This window comes from Boleophthalmus pectinirostris, unplaced genomic scaffold (assembly GCF_026225935.1).
Source record: "Boleophthalmus pectinirostris isolate CB_2022bp ecotype Guang Dong unplaced genomic scaffold, ASM2622593v1 HiC_scaffold_21, whole genome shotgun sequence".
In the NCBI taxonomy this organism is placed as follows: domain Eukaryota; kingdom Metazoa; phylum Chordata; class Actinopteri; order Gobiiformes; family Gobiidae; genus Boleophthalmus; species Boleophthalmus pectinirostris.
In genome coordinates this window covers 8,871,109-8,897,680 of record NW_026571175.1, presented here as the reverse complement: position 1 = coordinate 8,897,680, position 26,572 = coordinate 8,871,109, and the positions used below count along the sequence as shown (strand labels likewise).

The 26,572-nt window shown below is 39.5% G+C and overlaps 1 protein-coding gene across 1 annotated transcript in view; it reads left to right on the top strand.

The window, feature by feature from the left end:
* ext1b (exostosin glycosyltransferase 1b) overlaps positions 1–26,572 on the top strand; it is a 353,934-nt gene that overhangs the window by 203,358 nt on the left and 124,004 nt on the right. The gene's annotated exons all lie outside the window — the stretch shown is intronic.

Sequence of the window (26,572 nt, the reverse complement as noted above, 5' to 3'; positions counted from 1 at the left end):
AGACTGATCACGTGATGTTGCTGTGACGTTTCCGGTCAGCTGATTTATACAGGTTTTGCCGCTGTCTTCCTACCGGTGGAGGCAGGACGACAGCGCCGTCTGCAGTCCGACTTCCTCAGGACAGTATCCCAGGTGTGTGAGAGTAAAAAAGCCCCCTTGTCCCGGTTTATCGTTCCGTGGGCACGTTTCCGATATTTCGATTGCCTCTTTAATCCAGCGACGATGTTTGTTTTCTTCTGTCGCAATGATGTTTGCTTCTTCCCAGTCCATAACATGGTTCTCTCTTTTACAGTGGTCAGAGATGGCCGATTTGAGTTGTTCCTCTTCTGCTTTGTTTTGTAGCTCGTGTACACGCCTTCGCTGTTTCCTTCTTGTGTTCTGATTCTATGTTCCTTTTTTCGTGTATTGAACGCCCTCCCCATTACCCCGTTTTATTGCAGGACATGCAGGGTATTTCGTATATGACATTACATTTATGCTCCGGTTCTATTTTATCTTCTGGGTGGACGAGTAGTTGCCTGAGTTTTCTGTACGGTTTCACTGCTGTGTTGATATTGTGCAGATGTCACTGTCATCCTGCCTCCACCGGTAGGAAGACAGCGTCAAAACCTGTATAAATCAGCTGACCGGACACGTCACAGCAACATCACGTGACCACTCCGAGGAAGACCGCTAGTGAGTAGTTGAAACTGTCAGGTATGAAAACAAACTCTTGGTCTGAAAAAAGAACCTAATAACATGATGTAGGTCTATGCACCACGAAGTAATTCATCACCAAAACATTAAGAGGTGAGAATATATGTCCATTCATATATACGGTCTATGCGTATGACCTGCAGATGTATAATCTCTGAAAAGTTTAACATGAACCATCTCCAACGTGATAGAAGAACAGAACAGACTCACCATCAGCAGAACACCCCTCTGTCACAGAAAAAACACTCATAATCCAATGAGTTGTGTCCTTTAGTCTGACAGACGTTGAACCGCATCAGCGCACAATAGCGAGCTGTTTTTTGAGTGCTTTGTTTATGCAAATTAGCCATGCGGTTTTAAGTTTGTTTCTATAAAACTTAAACAAATATGAGCAAAGCTGTGTGGATAGGGAAGGCTTGCCGACACAGAAACGACGCAAATCGTTTACGATACAGTGATACGGTGATTAGTTTCAGTGTAAACGTAGCCCTATTAAACGTAGCCCTATTAAACGTACCGAGACTATCATAGCTATGTTAAAAGCACTGTATTACATTCAATTCTAAATCTTCATATCACCCTCTGTATATCGTATCATTTCTCATTCACATTTGCTTCTTGGCTGCATTGTTTGTTTCCATGGTTAGACGTGTGGCATTTTTCATTCTTACTTTATCCTCTTTAGCCCCGTCCGTTATCACAGAACCAGTCCTATTCAGCCCTATACTCCCCCCGGCCCCTCCCCTCCCACCCCCCCCCCCCAAACACTTATCTAGAGGCAGCAGAGTGGCTCTCCAAATCACAAGCGCGCAGTCAAGGGTGCCCTTACTCTCCCAATACCCCCCAATCACCACCCACTACTACCCCTACCTTGTTGATAACTCTGCAAGGGCTTATGTGTAAAAAAAAAACAAAACTGAAACGCTATATTGATGTCGCAGTCACAGCTACCTGCCCATCGCTCTATTGTTATGACAGATAAACAAATGGGCCGTGGTGCTGAATACTAAGCAGCCACATACAGTGAAAACAGGTTTCTACAGTGTTCATGCATAAATTACACATTGACTCACAGTAAAATGCTTTTCAAATTTGGAGTTGGCCAAGCAAATCAGCATCTATTGAACTGTGACTTGTATATTAAGCTAAAGGTGCATTGTGTAACTTTTCTGGTGGAGGGTCCGTCACCTGCTTGTCATTGCTCTGCCTGAAATGTTCCACAGTATGACATAAAACAGCTTTACCGTAGATTTATTCAAGTACAGATGGTTTTATAGCTTAAAAATACCATGAAAAACAGGCATTCTGACTGTGAGCAGGGTTGCCTCTTCACAGATCTGGCCTGTAACGTGGCCTGGTTTGGTTTCCATGAAGATAGAAAGATTCAATATCATACTGTGAAACATTCCAGACAAAGTGATAACATGACTCTGGAGAATAATATTTGACGGACCATTATTATGTTGTTTTAGATGAATATTGCGATTTAAAATGTCCAAATTATAACATGACGATGATCCATAGGTGTAAATTCTAACTTTATTGCAACACAAGCACGATATTTCTTCTTTAACCCTCGTGCACCTCTTTAAAATAATCACACTTGTGGTCCTTCGTGACAAAAGTGTACACCGGAAAAGAATACCACAATATTTTTATGCAATACAGATTTTTGTCCAACTTTTCTATATCACTGTCTTTGTTTACTCCTGCCCTAATCATACATACCAAATAATATATACTATTTTGACATTTTATCCCCTTAAATGCCAGTTTTGTATGCGAAAGTATCAAATTATATGCATGGAAAATATGAAAAATTTGGATTATTTTCTATATCTTTTGAGTAATTTTAATGTGTTTGTGTTGGAGCTATCAGAGGCTGCAGATGTCAGAAAATAGTGCCAACACTGATTGTGTCATTTTATTAGTTTTTGCACAATCTCCAATAGTCACACCTGTGGTCCTTCATGACAAAAATGTACACCAGAAAAGAATTCCACAATATTTCTTTTGCAGTACAGATTTTTGTCCAACTTTTTATTATATTATTGTCAGATATCTACGTCTCTGGCCTTCAGTGTGGACAAATTTGTACAAATGTCTTTCTGGTGATAGAACCTTGCAATGGACGATACACAGTAAAAAGGAAAATATCAAAAATAATAATAATTTAAAAAGACACTAAAACAAAAAAACTGAAGGGTTTTCAACACCAAAGAATGAAAAATAAATCAAAAAGTAAAAATATACTGGCAAAGTTATGCAAGTAAAAAAAGCTATTTTGAATGGAAGTCAATGGGACAAAAATGTACCTAAGGACCACAGGTGTGAGTGTTTTGATTCTAAACTGTTCAATTAATGTGAACACACAGAAATTAAAAATGCATCAAAAAATACACAAACTGGCCAGTTTTGGTGCTATTGGTGCAAAAAAAAGTTATGCAAAAAAGAAAAGTTGTGATGTACAAAAAAATATACGTAGGGGTGCAGGAGGGTTAACAAACGTGAAAAAAAAAAAAAAATCTAAACGATGGCTAAAAGCTTTTTTTATTTTTAAATAACGTTTCAGCAAAAAAATAATTCATCAGATATTTTTCTTGCTTTGGACCACAGCACGAAAGCAAGCAAGAAAAATATCTGACGAAGGATTTTTTTGCCGAAACGTTATTTTACAAAATTTAGACATCAGCCATCTGAGTGTGCTATGCATGTTTTCACTTTTGTCTTGCTGCTCCTTGCTTTTGTACCTCTACAAGAATTTTGTTGTGCGTTTTCTGTTTCTTTTGGTGCAGGAGTGTTATAAACCACATGCCCTCCCTAACTCCCTCGTGTTCATGGCCCTACAAGTGACGTATAGTGGCTGGATTATACGTACATTATATAAACACAATTTGAATTACAATTTGTAGTCTAAATTTGCTAATATTAAAGCAGGATGTAGAAAGCAAAAATAAATACACATTACACCTTCTGACTTCCATATACACTCACACATATTGGATACATATGGTTAGACTAGTTTCAGTATAACATAGAAGATTATAATTTAACTTCCTGTCCGTGTTTCTTGAGCATAAAAACCTGAAAAAAATTTATGTACTTATGAAATGGAGCGATTCCTTTTTAGCACTACGTCCTGTAATTATCAGCTATCAACTTTCGCACACACTATCCCACCAGGCTAATTAATCATTAGAAAAGTATGAAAACCTGTCATATGCACTTTCATTCTCAGATAATTTTGTACCATAATTATTACAACTTACTTATTACCACATCTTAGTGTAGCTCAAGTCACTTTTTTTCAGGATTGTATTGTGTTTCTCTGTATTGGACGTCTCCTTTACACTTCTTGACTTCTGTTTTGGCATTTGAGGCGCAGTTAGAAGCTTGTTTTGCTCCGGTCGACCCCAGTGCCATTTGTCATCGCGGTCGGAGGGCTCATCTCTGACACGCCGCTCGGGGGGGAAAAGAAAGAAAGAGAGAGAGAGAGAGAGGAGGGGAAAGGAAGGACGGAGGGGGCAGAGCGGGGGGAGGTGAAGAGAAGAGGTATCGGCAGTGGTTCTCATGTGAGTTAGTCCAAAACACAGATCTCTCTCTTCACAGTTGGCTGCTGGACTCATTGGTTCAGTTCAAATCCAGTCTAGCTTTCACTTCTGGTAATGAATACAGATTTATTTTCTCTTTCATGGATGTAGGGCACATATTTAGTCCGATACCTTTTTAATTTATTCTCAAGGGGCAATTGAATACATTAGGTTGACAGTGTTGAAGTCTTTTTAACCATGTCGTGATAATTGCTAGCATAAAGAGTCTGCTTGGTTATTTAAATTGAGATGTTGTTGCTTTGCCTTGAATATTACACAATATGGCTCTTTTAAACTTCTCTATCTCCTTGGAGACAAGCAGGTGGTTCTACTGTGGAGAGGCAACCCCGCACACATGTTTAAAGCTCTTATATTACGCAAAATTGACTCTCGTGAGCTTTAATCCATGCTATAATGCTGTTACTAGTGATGGGCATGATTAGTTAACTAAGTGATAATTGATCATTAAGAATTTCTTCGATCACATTCTTTTTTAAACTGAATGTAGGTTGTTGCGTGTAGCGTAGTGTAAGGAGACGAGGTTGCGTCTGACAGTGCAAATACTGGAGTTGCAGCCTCACAGTCCTACGTTTGGGCTCTGGCACCTCCTTGGAGATCACTGTAAAACTTAGTGTGTTTACAGCACATCAGTGTCCCGGGTATGATCGTGTTTTTTGAGTATCCTGGTTTCGTCATGGTGCATGTATGCGCAGTATCCTGGTTACTGCAACATAAAGTTTTCAGTCTTTTCATCACAATAGCAGGCAAAATACATAAAGTGACCAACATAAATATAGTGAGTGAAATGAGTGTTAAATAAAGAGCTGCACTAAACCTGCACACGTCTGATCTCTGAAAACATGAACCGTCTCCAACACGACACACACAGAGAACACACTCACCATCATCATCATCATCAACAACATCTCACTGTCACAAAGAGAACACTGATATTCCACTGAGTCCTGTCCTTTAGTCCGACAGAAGCTGAACCACATCAGCGCACAAGGAAAGAGCTGTTTTTTCAGTGCTTATAGTTTATGCAAATGAGCCATGTGGTTTTAAGTTTTGTTTCTGTAAGACGTAAACAAATGTGTCAAAGCTGCATTAAACACATTATAATGTCAAATGGGTTGATGTGAGTTATGGTTTATATGTTGTAAAGTTGAGTTTATTTATGCAGATTAGTAATAGCAATAATAGTGATGATAATTTGAATATAAAAACGTTCATGATTATTCTAAAATTGATCGTTAATTCTCCTGTATGTAATCGAATGCCCGTCCGTAGTTGTTACCTCATTTCAAACATACAGTTATGTTTTGTTTCAAGTTGTGATGTCATGAAGCAGTAGTTTTCAAGTTAACAGCCTTACCTTTTTGTGTTTTCCATTTGAGAACTCAGCCTAAATATGCAGGCTTTGTGTGTTAAACATGTGCAAATGAAACAACTCCAGCGAAACACAACTCCATGTATGTTTGTGATGAGGAAACAACATCATAACAGATCAGAAAACAGTGTAATACGGACCCTTTAATGCTTTTCTGTGGAACGTTTCAGAAAAATCAGTTACATTTCCTGGGATTCGAGCAGACGGTGAGCACGGAACATTGCCGAGAAAACACCATTTCGCTGGAGTTCGGAGAGGAATAGTAGTAGCAGCACATGTTTCCAGATCAGAGTGTAACATCAAGGTTCTGGTGGTCATTAACAGACTCTGCCTCTTTCTTAACAACAGCTTGTACTCAGCCTTGAAACACACTGGCTCTGGTATTCCGACAACACAGCAAGAAACAATATCAAGGCGTCCGCTAACAAGAGCCATTTGAAAAAGCAATTGACTAAATCACCCTTTATTTCTGCGTCCTTGTGAGCTGCGGGTGTGTTTGTGCAGAGTGGACATCTTAGGTTTAAGTAGGACGCAGTGTTGATCATGTGTCTGTCACCGTGAGGGTATTAGTGTGTGTATAGTGTGTGTATAATGTGTGCGGAGACTCCGAGCTGCAGTCTTTTACGAAACAAACGGCTCCCACAACGTCAGTTTATTCAATGGACCAGGACATACTCGGGTGATCCACAGGTGTGACAGTCACCTTCACTACTGCTTATGTCCACTGTGGGGTTTGTTATCAGGGCTGAGTGATACGAGCAATTGTGACATAAATATATGATTAGATAAGAATAGCAAAGTAGTATTGATAGGTCCGTCCTTCGTTCCATTAAAGTGACATGAGGGTTAGAAAACTTCTAACTAAGAAAAATCATCTTGAGAATGACCGAGCTCGTCATTGAAGCGTTATAGCACTTGGGTGGCAGCCCACTGGGGAATATCGCTTGACACGATGGGGAAAGAGTGGCGAAAAGTGTTGCTGAGTCCTTAGGCAAGACACTTCATCCACGTTGCCTAGTATGAATGTGTGTTTACAACTTCCATGTTTAACTGACAATGGAGAAGAATTCACGTATCATTCGTTCGTTCGTTTTTCAGTATAAAACCAAAATGAGGAAACAACTATTTTCTTCATTATCTGTCTCCAAAACCAAAATGGAAAAAAAAAAAAAAAAAAAGGATAATGATTTGTTTTTTCAGTTTTCAACTTTGTGTTTAAATGAATAATGGAAAAAACGGATAACGGCCGTTTCCCGTTTCCGTGACTCAAACTGCAATGCCAGAATCAACCAGGACTGAAACAGGACTAAACCAGGACTAAAGCAGCACTAAACTGTTTTCAGTCCTGGTCTCAGTCCCGTTCTAGTCCCGGTCCCAGTCCTGGTCCTGTTCCCAGTCCCAGTCCTGGTCCTGTTCCCAGTCTCAGTTCTCATCTGATCCCGGTCTCAATCACGGTCTGGTCCTGGTCTGGTCCCGACCTCAGTCCTGGTCTCAGGCCTGGTCTGGTTCCGGTCTGGTCCCGGACCTGGTTTAGTCCTGGTTCAGTCCGTATGCGGTGCAAAAGTCCGGCATTGCAGTTTAAGTCACGGAAACGGGAAACGATTGTCATCAGTTTTTTCCATTATTCATTTAAACACAAAATTGAAAACTGAATAAACAAATCATTATCCATTTTTTAATCTTGGTTTTGGAGACAAATAATGAAGAAAATAGTTGTTTTTTCGATTTCTTATTTTTGGTTTTATATTGAAAAACAAATGAACAAATGATACACGGATTGAGAAGCTGTACTATATCTGTTTTTTTGTTTGAGATGGACATCTGTCGTTCATCGTGCAGTAGTTTAGGGAGAGCTGCACATTTTATGGAAGTAGATTCAAACACCTAAAACAATACTATTCCTACTACTACAGATTAAATAAGAAATAAACTGGACTTATTGAAGTATTTTTCAAGCCAGGCTGGCGCCACCTAGTGCCACCACTCAATTTCATTTCTCTTCAGCGACTATGTCAGGAATCAGAATACACTAGACGGTTTGCAAGATGTCCGGAAGATTGTAGACTGTGCAACGGCCAATCAGCGAAGAGCTGTGAAGCCATGATGTCACACTCAAGCGTCTGTCTGGTTCCCTTTTGTGGTTCAACAGTAAACAAAGCGGTCGAGATGGATGTAGATGAAGACATACATTCTGTGTTGGCAACGATTCCCAAGATCGAGGATTTAAAGCCGGAACAAAGAGAATGTTTGATGAATTTGATCAAGGGGAAAGACGTTATTGCCCTTCTTCCTACGGGATTTGGTGCATTACATACGTCCCGAACAAATAGCAGCGATTGGTTAAATAACAAAAGAACCCACCTACCGTTGAGCGAACAAATCCTAATGCTGCGAGGTCAGACTGTTTCCACAAAGTAAAACCGGCTGATGAATCAGGCTAGTATTTTGCACTTTAAGCCAGGAAATAATGTTGTTACTTCATCAAAAACATGTCAGGAGTTAACTCTTTATTACTGGTCTGTCTACATCTCCAAATCTCTTCCACCAGCAGCAGTTTTCAAGTTAGCAGCTACCTTTTACCTTCACTTATTCAGCAGAGATTGTCAATTCCAAGTCTGAAATCATCCAAATGATTCTAGTGAAGGTGTACAGAGTTTTAGAGAAGAACTCAAATATGCAGGATTTGTGCGTCAAAACTCCGGGTATGTTTTGGATGAGGAAACAGGATTTTAACAGAGACCAGAAAACAGCGTCGTACGGGCCCTTTTAGTACTTTAACTTACTTTGAATAATCTCAGCAAACTGGTTACTATCACTACTGCCCATAAATACACATACTCACCACTAATTACTCAAGATTTCCTTCGTTAAACACATTCTGCTACTTCTCCTCTCTACCTGTCTTTGTGGGTGACTCGTTTTTGCATAAGAAACCCCATTGACTCCGGGGGACTTCTTTTTTTTTTTATGATTGGAGCCTGACCTTGGAGTAGCATGTGAAGCAATTATAACAAATGAGCCAAGTATTAAACCGCAGATACATTAAGTGGTGCTAAACCTTTAACACAGGGAGACGCGCTGATGAATGACTCCCATTAGCTGCTGTTTAAAAAGCCGGTGTGGATTAAAGACGTAAAAAAAGTGCCTAAATCCAGTCTATAAAAGGCTATTACTGATTAGCTATTATCATTTATAGCGAGGGATGTCTTTGTCAAGTCCTAGTCCATAATACTGGATTAATGTTGACGCTATACACAATGACGATGAATCTTTAAGGAGCAGACTGTCCGCTAATTCACGCTTCACTGTGTCTCGGCTTTATTGGAGTTGATTACTAAATTAATATATGGCTAAATAAAGCAGGCGTGGAATGGGGTTTTCATGTAGCACTCTTCGTACATAGTTTTAATCAGGTCCCTCGGCGGTCCGTTTCAGATGTACAGTACGTTAAGAGCATGTGGAAGTAGTATGAGTTCAGAGGAGGTGAGATTTCAAGTAACGAAATGATGAAAAGGTATGTGTTAAAAGTCCAAAATTACGCAAAATTGACTCTTGTGAGCTTTAAGTTGTGTTATTATCTCGTTACCTCATCAAGAACATACCTGGAGTTGTGTTTTGTTTTGTTCACACACGTTTGAGTAATCCTGCGTTATTTGTCTGTCTGCATCATCTGTCATGTAGTGGTGGTTTTCGCGTTAACAGCTCCTTTTACCTTTAGTTCAGTAGAGATTGGTCGTTTCAGAGTTGAAATGATCCAAATGGTTTTAGTGAAGGTGTATGGAGTTTAAAAACACAGTGAGCGAAGATGACCGGACTTTTGTGCCGCATACAGACCGAACCAGGACTGAATCAGGACTAAACCAGGACTAGACCAAGACTGAACCAGGACTGAACCAGGACTAAACCAGGACTAAACCAGGTCTAAACCAGAACTAGACCAGGACTAAATCAGCACTAAACCAGGATTGAACCCAGACTAAACCAGGATTAAACGGAGACTAAACCAGGACTAAACTAAGACTAAACCAGGACTAAGGTAAGACTAAACCAGGTCTAAACCAAGTCTAAACCAGGACTAAATCAGAACTAAACCAGGACTAAAGCAAGTTTAAACCAGGACTAAGCTAAGACTAAACCAGGACTAAACCAAGACTAAATCAGGACTAAATCAGGACTAAACCAGGTCTAAACCAGGAATAACCCAGGACTAAATCAGGACTACATCAGGCCTAAACCAGGATTAAACCAAGACTAAATCAGGACTAAACCAGGTCTAAATCAGGACTACACCAGGACTAAATCAGGACTAAACCAGGACTAAACCAGCACTAAATCAGGACTAAACCAGGATTAAACCGAGACTAAACCAGGATTAAACCGACACTAAACCAGGACTAAACTAAGACTAAACCAGGACTAAGCTAAGACTAAACCAGGTTTAAACCAAGTCTAAACCAGGACTAAATCAGAACTAAACCAGGACTAAAGCAAGTCTAAACCAGGACTAAACAAGAACTGAACCAGGACTGAACTATGACTAATCTTGGGTCACAAAGTACGATCTGGTGACAGCTGCGATGCTTCTTGGTCTGTGGGAAACACTGACATGGCCTTGTCTCCAGCTGATGTTCATTCATTTAAAGCGGCGGTGTCCCAGTACCAACATGGTGGCTTTGCTGACACATTCCTTCCAATAGACAGCAGCAGTTAGTGTGAGATCTACTGTTTATATCTATGGCTTTTTGTTTGAGAGAAGAACTCGGCCTAAATCTGCAAGGTTTGTGCGTTTAAAAATGTGAATAAAACGAAACACAACTCCAGGTATGTTTGTGACGACATAGATCAGAAAACAGTGTAAAATGAGCCGTTTAATGCCATACTGTGGAACATTACGTGCAAATCAATCACATTTCCTGGAGTTCAAGCAGAATTTAGCATTTTAGTTTCAAGATGAATTGTAGAAGCAGCAAATGATTTTAGATCAGAGCATTTTCTATTTATTTTGGAGTGCAACATCAAGACTGCGCCGCTGTCTTGAAAACAAAGCATTACAAAATTCACTAAATCATCATTCATGGTTTAAATTTTGGCTGCAAATAATGTTTATTTTAGTAGTCGGGTACACATCATTTCTTTTTCATAAATTCAAATGATCATGTACCTCGGAGATATTTGTAAATAAAACTGAACTAGTTCAAACTAATCATGTTACAGTTGCCATGTAATGACACTGCTCAGAGCTGAATCTTTTAAACACTTTTTATTTGAATAAGGAAGGAGTTTTGTGGAATTTTAAGCACATTCACTCTGACTAATATATATATTTATTTATTTTTTTCTTCAGTATTATGCTATTTCAATCAATTACGGTATTTAAGGGCCTGTTTACACGAGAACACACAAAAACGACAAAATCAGAAGTGCCTTTCATTTAGACGGTGACGGTGTTTTTTTTTTTTTGGTATATTTTACTAAATTATCTTGTGAAAGAGCTACAATTGTGTTGCATGTTTAGAGGAAGGAAACTTGTTCATGCAGCACATTAGATATACTGTGTTTTCCGGGCTATTGGCCATGCTCTTAAGCCTCCAACCCCATCAAAAAATGACTGTGCGCTCCACAATCCAGAGCGCCCTATACACGAATCCACTCGGGTGTCCCAGCGTCAACTACAAAGCCGCACCACCCGCACCGCATGCAAACACACACGGAGCAGACAGCGACCGCGCAGCAAAAAACACCCACAGACACACTCATCACTCCACGCGGATGAGGAACGGAACGGAGGAACGAATCGAAAAAGCGAGTGCAATGTGCCACGTCTAGACACGACTGAACAACTGAGTCACTGCGAACACGCCGACAATCCAGCGGTCCCAGACAGCACCCTCCCTACACGCCACAACTGAACAAAACCAAGAGTCACCGTGAACGCGCCAAACAAAGTCCAACTGTTGTGTTTCGTTTAATGCGCCTTATAGTCCGGTGCGGTTTATTTGTGAAAAAAGTTCAAAAATAGACCATTCTAGTGCGCCTTATAATCCAGAGCGCCTAATAGTGCGGAAAATACGGTACTCATTTTACCCATTTTTCATATTAACTTTGCACAAACTAAGTGACTCAATAAAGACTTTGTATCAGAGCCATGATTTAGCCTTGTTTTTTACTGAACCATATAGAATCGATTTGAAATGTATCGTATCGAATCATACTGAATCGAAAGTGCACTGTATCGAAAAACGTGGCCTATGTGTTAAGATATGTATCATATCGGCAGCTTCTCAATGATACCCAGCCCTAAGATATCATACTGTCCAGCGTCATGCCACATTTTCAACCCCAGAACCACGTATATTTAGACTGGAAGAGCGTTTCTTTAAGTGCGATGATGCGTTCGTCATAAGTGCTGTGCTCTAATGCCCTATTAGACTGGCCCTGTGACAGGTTAAAAGTTTGCCCTATTAGCTGTTATGTGCATGTGAGACCCACCAGCAGCTTCATGCATTAATCACTTTGTCTACACGCTCTTTAGTGAAGGAGTCTCTTTTTCTAGTAAAACAGCGAGCCCTCGGAGGAACCCTTGGGTGCTTCCCCGCTCCCTAATTAGTCCAGATCCTCGTCAGTTCTCCTCATGAAGGTCCCACGGGTGCTGCCTATTCTGCATCTCCCTATTTACCACACTGCACGTTTCCTCTGCTTCTTTCTCAGCTTCAGGCCGCGGGGGAGAAGGGCTTTTCACCACAAATAGTCATAAAGAAGACAGATGATGCAGGGGACATTAGGCCAGCCTGTGCCTTCAGCGCTCTCTGCTGCACTCGTGTATCTACACTCGTGTATCTACAGTTGTGTGTTTACAGTAGATATGTAACGATACCCAAATGTGTCACTATGATATTTTCCCGATATGCATCTCACGGTACGATATTTACTGTGATATTTTGTAGAGGCTAACAAAATTGTGACTATACTACTTTTTAAGAGTTAAGATTTAAGTGCTTAAGTTATTTCATTGTGTAAATTTGACAGAAAAAGAACAAAGGATCATGGTCTATGTAGTTCCATCTGTTTCTTTTAGCTGTTGCTGCACCATAACAATAAAATAATGCAAAGACACTTGAGATTTGATATATTGTGATGGTCTATGATATTACTGAAAGACTTTTGACCACACAGTATCATAATATTTCAATATACAGTTGTTTGTCTACAGTTGTGTATCTACAGTGGTGTGTCTATAGTGATATGTGTACAGTTGTGTGCCTATAGTGTATCTACAGTTGTGTGTCGACAGTTGTGTGACTATAGTGGTGTGTCTACAATTGTGTATCTACAGTTCTGCATCTATAGTGTATCTACAGTTGTGTGCCTACAGTTGTGTGTCTACACTGGTGTATCTACAGTTGTGCATCTGCAGTAGTGTATCTACAGTTGTGTGTCTACACTGGTGTATCTACAGTTGTGCGTCTACCGTTGTACATCTGCAGTAGTGTATCTGTAGTTGTGTATCTACAGTTGCGTGTCTGTAGTGGGTGTCTACAGTTGTGCATCTAAAGTAGTGAGTCTACAGTTGTGTGTCTATAGAGGTGTGTCTATAATGGTGTGTCTACAGTAGTGTATCTACAGTTGTGCATCTAAAGTAGTGAGTCTACAGTTGTGTGTCTACAGTGATGTACCTACTGTTGTGTGTTTACAGTTGTGTGTTTACTGTTGTGTGTTTACAGTTGTGTGTCTACATTGGTGTATCTACAGTTGTGTATCTACAGTTGTGTGTCTACAGTGCTGTATTTAAAGTTGTGTGTCTACATTGGTGTATATACAGTTGCGTATCTACACTTGTGTGTCTATAGTTGTGCGTCCACATTTGTGCACAAACAGCAAAATACACAATTACAATTCCAGCAGTCTTCTGAATCTATTATTCTGCTTTGAATTGCTGCAGTCAGTTTTTAATATTTCATTATCATTTTGACTCATGTGTAGACTGTTTTCTCATATTCATGCAAGGCTGAATTTCCTTTTGGAATTTGAGATTTGTTGTTGAGAAATTACCCATATTATTTGCTCAAATTACAAGAAAAGCAAGCACATGTTGAAACTAATTTGCAAAGATGTGTTATAAGGTTCTCATCTCGACTCATGTCTCCAATTTTGAGATGTGTTCACAAATTCTGGTTGGGAATTGGTCACTATTTGCAGTTCTGTAACTTGGTCTGGTTTGGTCTCCGTGAAAATAGAAAGGTTTAATATAATAATAGCGTACTGTGAAATATTCCAGACAAAGTAATAACATTTCCACGGAGAAAAGCTTTCGACGGACCCTCCACCAGAAAAGTTACACACCGCAGTTTAAATATTTAGAAGTAAGAATTTTGAAACGCTGCTTTGCGATTCTTTGTATTTTCACCATATTTCCAGCATACACGTGACGTCCTTATTCCAGAAGTCTTATGTGTACAGTGCTTTGTCATTTCCACTGCTTTAATTTGCCTCTTGATGCTAAGTCGTGCTCGTCTCCAGGCTCAGACGCGTCCTCCTCGTGCTGTCTATAAATATAAGTGACCTTTTTATTTCCCAGATGTGCGCACACACACACTGGATCACATCAGCTTTACTCTATCCACTCCCGTTTGGATTTGTTCTCATTCTGAAGGGCACCTGCACCAGAGATTGTTTGTTTTAGACGACAGTTTTTGAAGGTATTTGCAGTATTTTGTGGAAAGTCCTGTTTTTAAACTGATAGTGATTGGGCATCGTCTGCTGCAGGGGCTTATGTTGTTTTGGTTTTATTAGAGTAAGAATGTGATTTCAGTGTCCTCTGTCACTCCTCTAACCCTTTTCTGGGCCTCCTCAGACCCTCTTCTGGGCTTCCTCAGACCGTCCTCTGACCGTCCTCTGACCCTGGCCTCTCTGGCCTCTCTGGCCTCCTTCTGGTCCACCTTTGAATCTCTTCTGGCTCTCCTCTGTTCCTTCTCTAGCCCTCCTTTGCTTCTCCTATGACCCTCTCCTCTGGCTCTCATCTGGTCCTCATTTGGTCCTAATCTGGCCCACCTCTAGGCCTGTTCTGAATCTCTTCTGGCCCTCCTCTGGTCCTCCTTTGGGTCTCCTCTGACCCTCTCCTCTGGTCCTCCTCTGGCCGTCCTCTGGTCCTCCTTTGGTTCTCCTCTGGTCCTCATTTGGCTCTCCTCTGGTCCTCCTGTAGCACTCCTCTGGTCCTCATTTGGTCCTTGTCTGGCCCTCCTCTAGCCCTCTTCTGAATCTCTCCTGATCCTCCTCTGACCCTCTCCTCGGGTCCTCCTCTGGTCCTCCTCTGGTCCTAGTCTGTCCCTCCTCTATCCCTCTTCTGCATCTCTCCTGGTCCTCCTCTGGTTCTCTCCTCCTCAGGTACTACTCTGGCCCTCTTTTGGCTCTCCTCTTCCCCTCCTCTAGAGTCCTCCTGTGAATCTCTCCTGACTCTCCTCTGGTCCTCCTCTGATCCTCTATTGGTCCTCCTCTGGTCCTCCCCTCCTCAGTTACTCCTCTGGCCCTCCTCTGTTCTTCCTTTGGCTCTCTGCTGGCCCTCATCTGGTGCTCATTTGGTCCTAGTCTGACCCTCCTTTAGCCCTCTTCTGAATCTCTTTTGGCCCTCCTTTGGCTCTCCTCTTCCCCTCCTCTAGCCCTCTTCTGCATCTCTCTTCGCTCTCCTCTGGCCCTCCTCTGGTCCTCTCTTCTGGTCCTCCTTTGGCTCTCCTCTTAACCTCTCTCTGGCTCTGATCCTCATTTGGTCCTAGTCTGTCCCTCCTTTAGCCCTCTTCTGAATGTCTCCTACTCCTCCTCTGGTACTACTCTGGCCCTCTCCTCTTCCCCTCCTCTAGCCCTCTTCTGAATCTCTCTTGGCTCTCCTCTGGCCCTCCTCTGTTCTTCCTTTGGCTCTCTTCTGGCCCTCATCTGGTCCTCATTTGGTCCTAGTCCGACCCTCCTTTAGCCCTCTTCTGAATCTCTTTTGGCTCTCTTTTGGCTCTCCCCTTCCCTTCCTCTGGTCCTCCTTTGGCTCTCCTCTTCCCCCTCCTTGTTTGGCCCTCCTCTGGCTCTCCTCCTGCTCTGTTTGAAGTGAGCCCTGGTTCATTACAGACTCTAACCTGCTGCATTGTGCGTCTCTTGTCACTTATTACTGTTGGCACCCCGGAGCTCCGTGCCTTTAAATATTCTCTGTAAGGATAAAACACGAGCTCTGGTGAATACATGAAAGGGCACATACCACCAGCACATACAGGCCCCTCTGACCTATAGAAATGATGAAAATGATGGTGATACAGAAATAGATCTACTTTGGACAGAGATTATATTTCAAACTGAGTGAGCCCATTGTTCCAGAGGTTATGCTGAAGTTTATAGTGTGAGAGGTTTTCTGAAACATGTTTTTAGAAATAAATTGGGAAAAAGACAATACTTCAAACCAAGAAAATGGACCAAGAAAACCCTGGAGCATGGCTTAGGGAGTTTTATATGGAGTGACTAGTGCTAATATTGGATAAATTTGCGGTAGTTATTGGAATCAGCCTTTTAGATCTTTTAACAAAGAGCATAGCAAAGCACTGACCCAGTTTGTCACGGCTAATCATTGAATTAACAGTTCTTTATAGTTTGCATTTGTGTGTTTTGACAGAATTTGGAGCTTCACATGACCTACTTTTTGTGTACTGAAAATGATGTCTTGTATAGACCCTAAACGAAAACATTTCAATTCCAGAATGGAGGCAACTAAAGGCAAAAGTGAAGTGGAACATAATGTGATTTCAAATGGGAAACTGGGACTAGCTTCAGAATATCCCAAAATATGAAAAATCCAGGGGAATTTGACAAATGAGAGAAAACTCAAAAGACAGAAAAGTTGAGTGCACTTCATCTGCAGTTAATTCATCATAAATTATACTTTTTGTGAAGCTCAAATAACAGTTTTTAGTTTTGAAATTTGTATTTTTTCCATCTTTCTTAACAGAGAAGCAAATAAACTAATATGTGTACTTTGGAAATTCAAAATGGTTATTTATTTTTTGTTATAATGTCAGAAAACCATTGGCATCCTTGAAAGTATATTATGTCTGTCTTCACTTTTGCCTCCAGCTACAAAATTTTGAACATTCTGATTCTGACAGAATTTTAAAGGGTTTGTATTTTATGATGCAAAATTCTATCCTTGTGTAAAGGAAAGCAAAATGTGAAATCCATTGCTCTGTTACATTAACTGAATTCTGTTTAAATGTTTGCTACTTGTTGTGATCCAGTTTAAAGTAAGTTTGGTTCATTAGAATAAATTTGAGTTACCAGAGATTATAGAGTTATAGGTTCATAATACTGTCTTTTTTTCTTATTTATTTATTTGTAAAGGGACAGCACATATTAATGAACATTTAAAATGTTAATATGTAAAGATTAGGTTGACCAGTTTCACTTAGTAGAAACTGTATGACCTCGCAGTGTTAGATTTCATTCACTCAACAGTAGGCGGGTACTTTTTATTTAACCAATCGCTGCTATTTGGTCGTGACATATGTAATGTGCCGCTAACGGGGCTAACTGGTATATTAAGCTTTTCCCAAATCCCATAGGTGTTCTCTGGAGGAGGGTGTCCCAGGTGTGTGTCACTCTTCTGGGGTTCTTGCAAACCGTCTAGTGCAGGGGTGGGCAAACTTTTTGACTCGTGGGCCACAACAGCTTCTAAAATTTGAGATAAGAGCCGGACCAGGAACAAATGGATGGAGTTTTTTGGTAATCCACTTCATAAGAGAAAAAATGACATGTTACACTATTACATTATTGAAATATCCCATAACTGAAAATCATTACAAAGCATTACAACTAAATATCTGTCTTTCAAATCCCACGGTATTTACTATTTATTGAAATGACTTTTAAAACACTGAAAATCATTATTATTATTATTCAAGTTCGGCAGACCGGATTAAAAAGATTAAAGGGCCGCATATGGCCCCCGGGTCATAGTTTGCCCACCCCTGTTCTAGTGTATTTTGATTCCTGACCTAGTCGCTGGAGGGAAATGAAACTAGGTGGTGCCAGCCTGGCTAGAAAAGTTCAGCAACAATCACACAAAAGTACATAAGACCAGCACACTCACTTTCCATACAACACACTCACTGTACACACATTTCATTTCAAACAGTTCATTTGAAGTTCGAAGTCAAGAGTTAAAGAGTAAAACCAACAACCCCTCAATATAAAAAAATTAATTTGGTTTAATTGAACAACCGTTGTTTTAAAGCTTTAGAAAATACTGCCAGTGTTGAAAGTTCTCGTACATGAGCTGCTCTGTGTTCCATGTTTGAGCAGCTCGATAAGCAAAAGAATCTGTCCAAAGGCACTTTTCCTAAACGCCACAGAGCAGTCGTCTCCAGACCTGCTCTTGTTGTGCGATTTAAATTTCTTTTCACAAACTCCTTTAGAGGAGGTGGAACAAGATAATTAAAAACTTTGTATACCAAAATGAAATCTGCATATTTGATTGTGTTGTCCCAATTAAGAAATGTGTATTTGTCAAGTATTCTGCAATAGTGATAATTAGTGGGCTTTTTGTCTAATACCTTAAGTGCTTTTTATAGGTAGTTTCAGCTCATTTGAGAGTAGTTTTGCTTATCCAACTAGTAATGCAATAATTTAGATGCGGCAAAATGATTGAATTGTCATCCCATATTAACAACAATTATAATGAACTATTTTCTATCATGTTTTATTGAGCCTTGATGTAGCTTGTGATTCCCAGCCTTAGCCATTTGGATTGTTATTCTGCGTACAGACTCGCTCTGAGGTGTCAGCGGGAGAGGGAGCCGTGTGGGTTCTGCTGTAGCGCTAATTAAATGTGTTTAACCCAAGGTCGTTCACAGAGACGCGGAGAAAAAGCTCGACGGTCAGGAGCAGTAGCAGCCTACGACATGCTAGAGCGAGGCACAGCAGAGAAAAGAGCGTAACCGTGTTGTAAATGTTTTATGGAGCTGCTTTGAACTAGTGGAGCTGAAGAATCATCATGCAGAGGACTCAGGAGAGGGACATGCCTCTTACACTGACCCAGTTCGAGTGAAAGATGGCAGGTTAGACTCATGACTTCTCTTCACAGTGTGGCATTAAACCTCACTATCTTCAAACCAAAGCAAGTTACAGGTCAGATCTGTGGAGAGGCAACCCTGATCATAGTCAAAATGCCTGTTTTAGGTATTTTTTAGCTGTAAAACCACCTGTAATTGAATAAATGAAGGTAGAGCTGTTTATTGTCATACTGTGGAAGATTTCAGACAGAGCAATGACATCTCCATAGAAACAAGAAGAACCCCACAGACCCCCCACCAAAAAGTTACCCAATGCAACTTTAAGATTTGACTGAAGAATCTTTTCCAAACCAACAAAAAGAAATAAATAACTTAATGCACTACCAGTCAAAAGGTAACACTTTATGATAATGTGCCATAATAAACAAACTAATCATTACTTAACCCTAATTTATTGTTACAAAAATATCTATTTGGCACAAATTAATATATTTTTTCATCATTTACTAACATATAGAAAACAATTTATTAACTAATATCATATTAATATTTGTTATTAGTTAACAAAATGTCTTAATGGCACTAATTAATTGTTTTGTTTTTCCATCATTTCAATGTGAAATGTTTATTTACAAATTATATGTTAATATAAAAGTCAATGACACATTATATTTAACTGTTGTTAAACTGTGCTTCTGCTTATCTCAGTATGAACCACTCCACATAGAAACCTTAAAATAAAGGTATTTATGCTTAATTAATATATTAGTAATATATAACTATAACCGTGGGGCACCTTATAATAAAGCTTGGAACAGTAATTATTAACTATTTACAAATATTTCTTATTACATTTATTAATGATAGCAAATATTTTACAGTGGGACTCTCACACTTACTACAAAAAGACATTTAAATAACTATTAACAAATATTAATACAATATTAGTTAATAGTAATAGTTAATAATGCAAACAACTCATGTTTAGTTAATGATAAAAAAAAACAAAAATAAAAAAAACTATTAACTTGTGACAAACTGATATTTTTGTAATAATTAACAAAGGGTTAGGTAGTTTGCTATGTATTATGACACCTTATTATAAAGTGTTACCAAAAGTCTTAGAACACCCTCATTTTTCCAGTTATTTATTACAATTCAAGTCGTGCAAGTCCAATGAAGAGCTTGAAATGGTACAAAGGTAAAAACTGGACAGCCAGAAGTTTAAAAAAAAAGATAAAAGATACTACTACCTCAGGAAAAAAGAACAAGATGGTGAGTTTGAAAACATGGAGTGTCCAGCAGCACAGTGTCCAGACTTAAACCCCATCGTGCTGGTTTGGGATGAACTGGACAGAAGAGTGAAAACCAAGAAACCTACAACAGACTTGGGAAGAACTTTCTGAAGAATATTTGATTTCTCTTGTAAAAAGAACAAGTCCCGAGTGTGTTCAGCTGTTATATCTGATGGATGATGGACACTTTCATGAATCAAAAGTTTAGAATACATTTTGGTCAACTGTAAAAAAATTTAAAAGAGCGTAGTGTTCTAAAACTTTTGACCGGTAGTGTAAATAAAACAAGCCCCAAGCCCCACCCCTCTCTCCAACAATCGCTTACATCCAATTTCCTCGATGGACATGTGAGCAGATACGACATACGTAGAGGTACAGTAATTCCACAACTGTTACCTAGCAACCATTTTAATCAAGCCTTGGTTAAATAGCACTCTAGTTATTATTAGACTAATACAAATAAATGATAACACCTTTTGTTTGGTTAGATTAACGTTTAACCTGCTAAAAAAATAAAAAGTTACTCACGCTTAAATTGTTCTTGCATTTTTTTATGGCATTTTCGGTGATGACATAGCTTACAGTAGATAAGATTTTATTTTAAAATGCATTCTTTTCAACATTTTTTGTCACAATCTGTCACTATCAATCTGATTTACTACAAGATTTACTACTACTACTAGATCTAACACCAAAAAAGTAATAATTAGGTTAAAGTTCCTATGCGCAAATTGACACTTGTGAACTTTAAGACTTGTTATAATGTTGTTACTTCCTCTAAAATACCTGGAGTTGTTAAGGGAGGAGATGAAGTTAACAGCTACGTTTTATCTTTAGTTAATAGAGATCGGAAATTCCATGGCTGCAATTATCCACCATTCTAGTGAAGGTGTTTGGAGCACTTCCTGTATTCCCACATGACATCACAAGTTGGAACAGTGTGACAAAATGCGTGAATGAAACGACTAAACCGAGGCATGTTTCTGATGAGGAAATAACTTTATAACGGATCAAAAATGGCGTAATATGTGACCAGAATACCGGAACAACTGCACCAAACATGCAGGCTTTTCACACCGGCCTCCTGCTGCGATCCTGCTGATTCTGTTCTTCGGAGAAACTTTGAGCTCCCTGTCAATTTGCCAAAAGTACAGCAGCTTTTGATCATCTCTCATCAACCGGGGGCCGCGCGGGCAGTCTCACTTGGGTGGAGCTCAAGTTAAATTGGAGCCTGTATAAATCTCCGGGATGGTCGTAATATCTGGTGGTTTTTATGATTTTGGAGATTTGGAAATCAATTATGTGCTCAGAGGTTTATTAGTGAAGTAAAAATGGGGACTTTCTGATTGAGGAGTCGGTCAATGATTGTAAAAATGATTGGTTCGTATGATTTTTTTTTCTCTTTTTTTTGTTTTGGATCCTTGTCAAATGAACTGCTTTTTGTTCTCGTCGGTATCAGCCTTTAGTTTCCCCCTGACTATAAAAATTGTAATTTAACTGAGGCATATTTTAAATCCGTAATTAGCTGCCTGTAAAAGTAATGTTCATTTGTAGCTTAATTAGAAACAGAAAGTAATGTGATAGATTATGCATTTAAAGCTTTGTACTTACTTAAAGGTGCATCGTGTAACTTTTCTGTTGAAGAGTCAATCAAATCTTTTTTCTCTGTGAAGATGTTGTGCTTTGCCTGAAATGCTTCACATTATGGCATTAAACCTTTCTATCTTCATGGAGACCAAAATAGACCAAGTTACACGTCAGATCTGTGGTGAGGCAGCCCCACTCACAGTCCGAATGCCATTTTTGAGCTGTAAAACCATCTGTAATTGAATGAACGGTAAAGCAAAGCAATCGGGCCACACTGTAAGTTTTTAGGGGGCCACAATCCTATTTTGTCCATAGAAAATTGGTTATTTTGCCTGAAACCCTCTACAAAATGGCATAAATCCCATCTGTCTCCATGGAAACTAGTAGCTGACTCCATCAAACCAAGTCTGTTTTGGCCGTACAAACACCTGTAATTGGATAAGTTGAAGATAGATCAGTTTAAAACACACTGTGGAACATTCCCAGGCAAACCAATAACGTTTTCAAGAGACAAAAGGTGACGGACCTTCCACCGGGAAACGTACATATTGATACTTTGCAGCTTCAACATTCTCTGGGGGTGTGCAGCTAACTGTAGGTGCTGTTATTCAAGTTAGACTGTAGTCCGAAGTGTGTTTTAAGTAACACAATATGACCCTAAAGAGCCGATTTAGCTGGAACATTAATTTGTGCAACGGTTTGTGCTGTTAAACAAGTCCCTTTCAAATAACATTAGTCACAAGCTAATATTAGTCAACAGCTCCGTTCAGACTGCAGCCTGAAGTGACCTAAATTGATTTTTTTTTTGCCCCTATGCTCCTGTATCTGATCTTTTAATGACAGTCTGAACGACGCAGACCCTTTTTTTTTTTTATGTGACCCAGGACACTTGGATATGTGCTCCTAAAACCGATACATATCTGATCTTTACACATGCGACTTCAGTTTGAACGGCCAGGTCGCATTCATCCCACCTACACGTCACAAATGTGCACGAACGTTCTTCTCGTCATACAAAAATTGTGTATGAACTCTGTGTCAGTGAAGCAGTGAAGCGCATCGCAATTCCACCACTCTTGGCTGCGACTCTGCACCCACACTTTCCTTTCTATGGACGTTGCTGCCACTGCCCCACAAAATGTCATGGCCAAAAACCTCGTCCTTCTCCTTCTTCTCAATCTCCTCCTTAAAACAAGTAACTTGTACGTGTTCTGGCTCTGGTACGACAGCAACTTTAAAATCTCCATGTGCTCAATGCTGTGTCCATGTTTACTTCCATAAACACTGAGCATGCTTACTGTGTGTGACGTCGTCGTGTCCTCCAGTGCGCATGCGGGACACTTTTGAAGCGTTTAAAGTTCACACTGGAGATCACATACAAGTCGCATTTAATTAGAAATGTGAACGAGCTTGTACAAAAATTGGATTTCACAAAAAAATCCAAATTGAACATTAAACCCTGCAGTCTGAACGTAGTCTAGAACTTAGTCACTCTTACCAGTTTTGTTCCAAATCAAACACCTAAACAGGACTCATATTGATCACAGACTCCCGAAAATGTGTTATTTAAATACATTTTGTATATTTTCAGTCTATATAAAACCTTTTTGATGCGCATACGGGACACCCCCAGCGTAACGTCATTGCAAAGTATCAGTTCACTAATTCACCTATTCGTTTATGGTTTAAATCAAACCAATGGCCCCAAACAGCATCTAATATCTCTGTAATATTGGAGTGTAACAGACTACGATTCCCAAAGTGCACCAGGAGACAGTGAAAGCCTTTTTAAAGTCCATGTGGTGAGAGTTTGATGAGAACAGATGAGATCCGATGGGCGCCTGCTTTATGTCTGCTTGTGTAATTGAATTGCACTGTTGCCAACCCAAACCTAACTCTGAGCTGTGTCTGTTTAACCAGAATACTAGTATGATTAGCTCCTCCATTAGCATTTACTGTCTGGGCAATTGGATTCTTGGTAGGTGGTAAAACGTTCTCGCAGTGTATAGTTTTAAGTTCACTGTCAGTGGCAAAAACAGTTACGTTTTAAAAGTCAGGACCAGCGTTACCTTATGTTGAGTCTGAAAAGTTGAAGTATCCGACTGAGCAGTTTTGTCATAGAGCCAAACGATTTTTTAGAAAGTTGAATAATAATTTTTCCATTATGTTCCAATGAGTCACTTCAAACTTTGGCAATTAACTAAAATACATTTCTCGTGCCAGAACGGAGTCATAACATGGCAGGTCTTATCAAGTTTCACGTTGAAAGACCTCGCTTAATCTTTTACAGTTCGTTTACCAAAAGATAATAGCAAGGTTATACCAATCAGATATTCATAATGGCAGATTATGACAGCCGGCAGCACAAAATAAAACAGAATTTAGTCTTTGGAAGCTGTTATGTTAAAAGCACGAAAAAGGTGGATTGTCATTTTTTTTTTTTTTTTGCTTAACTACTCACCCAAGCAGCATAAAACGAAGCCCAAAAAGAAGCAACCACTCATGTAAAAGAACTAGAAATCGCCTCGTTACCATGGATACATTATTGATTTGCTTGGAATGGTCCACAGTATGGCATCAAACGTGTATATCTCCATGGAGACGAGCAGAAGACCCCATCAGTTGGAGGTCAGATCTATGGAAAGGCGACTCTCCTCACAATGCAGTGATATTGAAGGTACATCTTGAGCAGTGAAAACACACGAAATTGAAAAAATGCAAGCAAGTTATGTTTAATGCCGTACTGTGGAACTTTCCAGATAAACGCTCCATAAAGTTCCATAGTGTACCTTTAAGATAAGCCTGTTTTAATGTGTGAAAAGGGTGCAACCATGTATAAGATCTGAGTTTAGAAAGTTATTGCAGTTTGTACTAATACTTCAGCTACATAATTCTGCTTTCTGTACTTTGAAATAACAAAATACAGAAAGCTGAATTTATCCAATCCACTTTATTTCTATAACACATTTCATAAGCAAAAGCATCTTCCAAAGTACTGCACAATAGATAAATAAAATCAAGTACTTAACTCAGTAAATCAAAGCATAAAATAGAGTAAAGACAGAGTTAAACATAAAAATATACTAGTAGACATAAATACTTCAAATAAGTTAAACAAATCTGTAAAAGACACTAGTTTTGTCACAATACTAACATTTCAAACGTGATTTCGATACTAAGGAAAAGGCTTGATACTCGATACCATAATGATGAAAAAAAGCATTACAATAAAAGTAAGATCAAAAAATGTTCAAGAAATGTCACATTTTGTCATGTTTTAGGATTTTTTTTTGGTATTGATGCTTAAATTGATCTGTTTTCGATACTGGTTTTAGTATCGATTAGTATCCATAGACTGTATACAGTGTATATATGGACATAGCTAATGTTCCAAATAGGAAATGAGCAGGGGCGGGCTTCCGGCTCCATCGACTCTGGCTCTAATTCACTTTGTATTGAAAAAACATCACCCCTTTTTCTGTAACTGCTGCTGTCAGGCTCCTCATTTGGGTCTTAAAATGTTCGTATTAACTCGCTTTACATGCTTCTGTTTTTTTTATTTCGCTATTTTTTCCATGAATCAATACGTATTCCTAAACCGCTAGCCTCTGTGAGCTTCATTTGACTGGAGCTGACCGCTACGGGTGACATCACACTCCCTCAGAGCACTTCTTTCTACAGCCTGTTACTTTTGACAACCCTAAAAAGTCGAGGAGAACCACAACACACAACTCAGGCGGTGTTAAAATCCAGAGAGTAAAAGCGGGTCTTAAGTTCTTAGCTCTTCTTTGTCTTTGCGGCTGTTTCGCCTTTTTACCTTTTCGCATTTGCGTCTCTGAAATGAAGGAGGTGGGAGGAATGCTGTGAGAAAGCCAGTCAACAAATATCTCTCTGTATAGTGAGTACAAGAGGAGAAGGCTTGGCTCAATGCTCCACTGCACCACAGCAATGTCTGACTCCTCAATGGGACCGAGCGCATGGCCAACTTTAACATTTGGCTGTGGCTCTGACTGTATCCAGATACCTTTAATCCTGCATTCCTTTTGTAGTCGGTGTTAAAATGGCTTCCACATTTTGCCATTGAGAAAAGCTGGAGGGGTTAGGAACGAATCGGTGCGGAGTTGTAAAGGTGTGTGCGATGTGTACGGACCGAGAGTGGATGCGTGAAAGGGTAATGTCGGGAAGGGCATCAGGTGTAATAGCTGCTGAAATGAAGAGGAAGAGATGCTTATTTACATACTCAAAGTTGTGTTTAGAGTGATCTGTGCATGTTTGAGTTTTTCGTTTAATTCACACATGTTTGACTAATCCATTATTATTAGTCTGTCTACATCTCCAGAACTCTCTTCCACCTTGTGATGTCATGAAGCGGTAGTTTTCAAGTTAACAGCTCCACTTTACCTTTAGTTCAGTTGAGGTTGGCAATTCCTGGGTTGAAATCATCCAAATGATTCTGGTGAAGGTGTATGGAGTCTAAAAACACAGGGGATCTCTTCCTGTATTAACACATGACATCACAAGGTGGTGTTTTATGTTTGAAAGAAGAAATCACTGTTTTGATGAGGAAACAACATTATAACATATCAGAAAATGGCGTAATATTGGCCATTTAACTTGTAAAACACCATTTTGGCACAAATAAAAAAAAAAATTATGCCTACTTCAAATGCGTAGTCGTGATTTGGTCTTGAGTCAGAATTGAGTCACTATTTTTAGAACTTGAGACTTGACTTGATAAAATAGACTAAAACTTGGGACTCGACTTGGACTTGAATGTCAGTGACTTTGGACTTGACTCAGACTTGAGGCCTGTGACTTGAGAAGACTCGATGCTTCTCCTAAAAAAATGAATGTTTTACAAAATACTTTTCTTTTTTCAGTTGATACATGCAGTGCTTAATTTTACAGGAACAAACTTTAACATGTCCCTCCCATTTCTCTGTTTGTTACTTTGGATATAACTGAAGTACTGTGATGTGG